Source organism: Benincasa hispida, chromosome 5, assembly GCF_009727055.1.
Source record: "Benincasa hispida cultivar B227 chromosome 5, ASM972705v1, whole genome shotgun sequence".
Taxonomy (NCBI): domain Eukaryota; kingdom Viridiplantae; phylum Streptophyta; class Magnoliopsida; order Cucurbitales; family Cucurbitaceae; genus Benincasa; species Benincasa hispida.
The window spans coordinates 63,420,448-63,427,261 of record NC_052353.1 but is presented as its reverse complement, the minus strand read 5'-3'; positions in this window follow the sequence as shown (position 1 = coordinate 63,427,261).

Genomic DNA, 6,814 nt, shown 5'->3' with positions numbered 1-6,814 from the left:
TTCACTAAGTGTGCAAATAAGGCCAATAGGGCATGCATTCGGAGATTATGAACTTTGAGCAAGGAGAATCTAAAACACTTAGTGACGCATAGGAGAGGTTCAAAGGGTTGGTAAAAAACTATCCTAACCACGGATTTCCTCTAACTATTTAGATGGAGACCTTCTATGGAGAATCGGATAGACCATCCCGGATGGTAGTAGATGCAGCCGCCTGATAACTTGTAGAAATAAAAGTTATTGTATCTCTTTCATTTAAAATACTAAGGCAAAGGCATGAAATTTAGATAAATTTTACCAATAAATCTATACAAAAAGTGAAGTATGCGATCACATACTTTTAACACATAACATATTTAAATTTCAGACTAATTCCACTACTTCTATGCAGAATATCCTTCAGCAGTTTAATGAACGTGTGATCGCATGTTGCATACCCACTAATGTGATAAAACAAGAATTGCCAGAGAAGAAAAGGAAAGATGATCGCATAAGCTGCAAGCATTGAGGTATGACATGACATGGGCAGTGGGTGTCACATCACAAGTTGTGTTGGTGGCCGACAGAAAAACTTTGTTGAAGATTTAATGAACCCCTGACAAGTTGCAGACGACGCGGCAGGATATAGAATTTAATGCACCCCATCAACACAATCATGAGTTAGAGAAAAGAAGTGCTCGCGAACGCCTATAAATACCCCTATAAATGCCATGCTGAAGATATATACATCATAATATACATGATGCGAGACGAGAAAAATACCCTGAGAAGGGATTCTGCTAGAAACCCCTACCAATTTTCCATAGAAATTCTTTAGTGAGAAATTAGGATTCTAGGGAGAGAAGAAGATAATACTGTTCAATTGCCTAAGTGAAGCAGCTATAAAACGAGCCGGAGGAAGCAAGACATTGCAAACTATAGCTTGACTCTCTAATCCTTTCCCTTTGTTTTGGTGTATTATATTGTATTTCGTGTATTGACAAAATCAGATTTGCAGTATGAATACATGTTTGTTATATATCTTGTCTGTCTTTTTCATCAACATCATGCGTAGCTAAATCGCCTCATGGGTTGAGAAGAATGTAGGTAACACGACTAAATAACTGAAGGAGTCATGCGATCAACTTATTTTATGCATGCTTATATTTGTTGCTTGAATCAATTAAGAAATTATTCTAAGTAAAGTTAATCTGAGTTTGAAAGAATTTAGATTAAAACCTCATAAAATAAGAGAAAACATTCCTTAGAAATAAGTACGTTCTCTACATATTACACCTATCACATGCATCTTAGAGATAAGAAAATGTGGCAAAGAAAATCGAGAAGGGCTAGTTGTAATATTTAGTGTATAGCTTGATCACATATTCCATCTAGTAGTTTAGAAAGAGTTGGTAAAAATCCTTCTCAACCCTCTTATTGCATAATTATCCAACTCACATTGCTTCATTTTAAACATAACCCCCATCGTATATTTAGATTTAAGTTAGCTTATTCAACCACCCCCTTGAAAATTTTAACTCGTGCTAAGATCATATTTTTAGTTTCATCACGCGCTTACAAGAAATCCTTGTGTTCGACCCTGGACTCACCAGGAACTCTAGTCAAATTTTCACTTGGATTTGACTAGAGAAAACTGAGCATTAAATCCCATAAGCATTATTATTTCATCACATGTATAGAATGCATCACCGTCGTAGGCGACCTTATGGAGAAAACTTACAATGAAGCCAAGGAAATTTTGGATAGGATTGCCAAACATAATATGGAGTGGGTTGACGATGCTTATGATTCCATATCAAATAGTAGGAGGCGACAATAGGGTGTAATCGACACCAATGCTATAGCTAATCTTTCAGCACAAATGGCTACAATGACAAACTTACTGAAAAACTTAACAATGAACAATGCAGTGCATATGCAAAACGTACAACATATCTCACACTCAGACAACCTATGGTAAGCTGTATGCGTTGTGGAGAGCCGCATACCTACAGTGATTACCCCCAAAATCTGAAATCAGTTTGTTTCATGAAGAACAACCCATTCTCTAATACATAAAACCCTAAATGGAAAAACTATCCAACCATTTCTTAGGGCAGTCACCAACAGGATCAAAACAAGTCTGGAACGCATCAACGACATAATTAATGACCGCCGCCTGGATTCCAACTCATACAACAATGACCATAACGACGGTCTTTCAATAGAGGAGACCATATGTCGAGTTCATCTTCTCCGTTTGAAAACCTATTAAAATAATACATAGCCCAACATGATGCATTGTTAAAAAGTCAAGCATCATCAATAAAAAATCTGGAGATGCAAGTTGGGAAAATTGCTAGTGAGCTGAAGAGTCGACCGCATGGATCACTGCCTAGCAACATTGAAGCACCCAGACAAAATAATGGAAAGGAACATTTTCAAGCAGTGACATTACATAGTGGTAGACCACTAGTGGAAGAGACAAGAAGAAACCTAAGAAAAGAGAATCATCCTTCAACGCTACAGATATAACTCAAGCAACTACGACATCTGAATAAGTTCAACTAGAAAGAGCACCTGGCTTTGATAACCATTCTTAACCAAATACATCTGCCATAGGGGAACCTAATGTGCATCTGAATGCACCTTTCCCTCGACACCTACAAAAGAATGAAGAAAATTAGTTTAAATTCTTCTTTGATGTTCTTAAGTAGTTACACATCAATATTCCTCTCATTGAAGCGTTAGAACAAATGTCGAGTTACGTGAAGTTTTTGAAGGATATATGATAAATTTTAGAAATACAAGTTATTATCTTTTAAGAGTTGGAATAATTAGGATTCTTGATGATAAAAACACATTCATCTTAAGGGAAAATATATGGAATTCTTCAAACACATCACCTTGCAAAAGCATACTTTTTGTTAAAACTGCTTCACTAAAGCATCTTATTACAGAATTTCAAGAAAATTCACTAGGTGTTGCAAGCCAAGCTAATGCAAGGGCATGTGTCCGAAGTTGTCCAACGCAAAAAAGATACATTGGCTTGCGCTTTTTTTGTCAAATCACTACTTGCAAGTATGGGCATCTGACTATCAGCGTCTGAAAAATATTTGAACTGGCAAGCGGCTGACCAGGAGATGGAAATTAATGTTGTCTTGTCACAAGTTGGTAAGGAAAATGCCTGTAAATAAGAAGACTTGCAGCCAAAGAAAGAATGACACAATTCTTAGAGAAACCATAAAACTTAGATCGTAGTTTCCATGTCGTTGCAAGAAGGAGATAGGAGGAAAAGAACCATTATCATCGTTGTCAAGGAGAGTTATTAAGACCAAGCTCGAGAGAGAATTCTTCATCATTTCTTCACCAAGTTGGTTGCACACGCAATTGAATCAAGCCAAAGAGGACAAGAGATTGATCTCTGCAGTATAACTTCTTCCCTTTCTTTTCATTTCACTTCCGTTTCCATTCCATGCAATTAAGTGTGATTGTTATAAAAATCCTTTTGTTTCACTTGAACTCCTATACCCTCTTGTATGAATGCATTGGGAATAGTGTAAATAAACCTCCACCGCATTTATGTAAGCCCTTTCTGCTTCTGAAATAACACAAGATTGCGTCAGTTTGTGATAAAATCCTTGTGTTTGACTCTGGACTTACCAGGAACCTAAGTTAGATTTATACTTAGATCTGATTCAGGAAAAGCTTATACACATTATATAAAGTGAAAGAGTTAAACAACATGCAGCAGAAGTATCAAGGATCCATAAGCATTCAAATTCACTAATTTTGGCAAAAACTAAAGCATGCTCTTCTCAAAAAGTGGGTTTTCATAATATACCTTTGATGAACTCTCCAAGAAAACGTTTGTTCATCTGTTGTCTTCACTTGATATCAACATGAACCACCTCAAAGCCTTCCTACTATGCTCTTGAAGCTTTAGGCAGGGTTATGGGACTCAAGAACAGCTTGAAGATGTGAAGAAACTAGAAAACTCATAGCAGCCCGACTAAAGAAGACTTCTTCTTCAGAAAATTTCTCTCAAATTCTGTTTTCTCTTCTTCTCCAACAAATCCACTCTTCTTTATATATAATAGATGAACATGCAAAGAGATGGACTGCATGCCTTGTAGCTCATGCTTGGAGAATCAAAGTAGAGAAGATAATGTATTTTGTGTGAGCATAAAGATGATGGTAATGGAGAAAACTTTTTTTTCCATTTTGTGAACCATGCAAACGAATTTCCATTTTCTTTTTTAAAACAAAAAATGATTTGAAATCATTTTAATTCAAACTTTGATTTTCTTAAATTAATTTAAAAAATTAATTAATTTAATATTAAATATTAAATTAATTTTTTCACAATAATCATCTTTATATATTTAAATCATATTTAAATGTTTATTCTCTTGTTCCGTTTAATTTGAAAGTTTCAAATTAATTTCTCAAGCTACCCTAAAGCTTATCCATTTATGAGCAAGTAGGGAGACCTCGCGGATCTACAGATCATAGGCTCCAATGATTCGAGATTAATTGGTTAAACTCATTAGTCCGATCTAACCCCCATTCGTTAACTAATGGGACACTCCACTATAGTCCATAGTTGAACTCCCCTCACTGTAGATATATTATGTCCACTTAATAACCATAATCAATAAGTAGATCCTTCACAGGTTGTTCATAATCACAGCTAGGTCAAAAATATCGTTTTACCCTTGTGACTACATCTTGTTTCTTAAGTTCCTACTGATCATCTAATGAACAATTTTGATTCATAATCTTTATGAATCAAATCCTTTCTCTATCATGAGAAGGTGGGCCCCCGATTGTTCAAGACCTAGAGTCAGTACTTAAGAGAACAATCTATTTGCTAATCCTAAATAGGGTAGGTGTGAATTCCATCTTGTAAGGTTATGTCCCCAGCTATTCATCCGGTTTTATCTCCAAAATATTAAGTTTATTGAGCAGTGTTGTTGGACTACTCTCACCGTTTGCAGATCAAAGGATAATCCCAAACAAACAGGAGTTCATAGCTAGCTCGGGATTAAGATTGAGTGAACCTAGGTTATATAATAAATGGAATAGTCAGTTTTAACAGTAAACGATCATTATAAAGAAAAGTGACTATTTTCGTGGTTCAGTCTATATGCAAACTCATTGCATAGGATGTCCCCACTCTCATGACTCAACATGAATGATTTGTAGATCACATTGTTTGTAGCACCTTACAACTTCTTGTAACAACTACAGAGTGAGCCGCATCCCATAGTGTTACCAGGATGAGATACCCAATTTCATCCATATACTTATTAGACCATTTAGGCTATATACTGTCAACTTGATCATGTTTATACTACATAAAGTTACAGCATTCAGACGATGTGATTTGGGAGCTAGTATCGACCTGACGCCCTTCTCAATTTTCAAGAGGCTTGGGATTGGTGAAGCCATGCATACCACGGTTACACTTTAACTCACTGACGGATCTATCACTTACCCTAAAGGAAAGATTGAAGATGTGCTAGTAAAAGTTGAAAAGCTCATCTTTCCGGTAGACTTTATTATTTTAGACTATGAAACTAATAGAGACGTTCTAATCATTCTTGGATGCCCATTTCTAGCTACTAGCAAAGTCTTGATTGATGTGCACAAAGGGGAACTGACTATACATGTGGATAATCAGGAAGTAAATTGAATGTTCTAAACGCGTTGAAGTTCCCATATGATGCAGAATCTTGTCAACTCATTGAATCAACCCAATTACTTAAGGAAGAGAACCAAGAAATGGACCAAGGCTGTGAGGTCCATGCATTGGGAGAAAGCATGAAGAAAGGAGTCCATTGATGAGAAGGGGCTAGGGAAAGCTTGAACCCAATTCCTACAATGATGAATATAAGCACAATTGAAATTCTTGGGGAGTTATACATTTGTGTATTGAGAAGACCATTTACTATTTCTTGAAGCTCGATCTCTCCCCCTGATGAACCATATAGCCAAGAGAAACCATAAACCAGAATAGAAGAACTTGCCCCACCCATGAGTAAATATTTCGTAGTAGCCTCATTAGACCGTACATCTTTCTTGATATATCCAGATAATAGGTAAGAGCATAAACTGAAACATGAACATTGACATATAAGTTGCTACCATTACTGTCTATACTATAGACAAATATCAGGCATGAATCTATAAGTCTATCTATATGTATATAGATATATATGATCCAGTATACCCCTTTTTGTGAAGTAAAAAAAAGACTACCCTCAATTCCATGCATGCTAAAGTATTAAAAAAGTAAGAAGTAATATAGAATCAATGGATTTATGGTAAAATCCCTACTTGATACATTTTCTCAAAATTTTGGCTGGCTGGTAAAGAGATCAAATGGTATATTTTGTTGGTAGATTGGAGGATTAGAAACATGACTATTGCTTTCCAATTGGCTGTTTTTGCATTAATCGTTACTTCATCAATCTTACTGATTAGTGTGCTCGTTGTATTTGCTTCTCCTGATGGTTGGTCGGGTAACAAAAATGTTGTATTTTTCGGTACATCCCTTTTCATGTCTTCGGATACAACCCATAAGGTTTTGCCTGTTCTTTGTACATAAACCCTTGTGATGGTTTCGCGCAGCTTCAGTAGTTCTTCCGCTTCCCGGAGAAATTCTCCCGTTTGTGCCTCATAAAAAGAACTAGAAGGTTGATGCATCATTACCCTGATGATTTAATAAATGGTTTTCTCTATCTCACATCATGATCATGATGAGTCAAAGATAATAAAAAAAAGATAGGATTAACAACCGTACAGGCATCCTTTATGCAGTGTATACGACTCC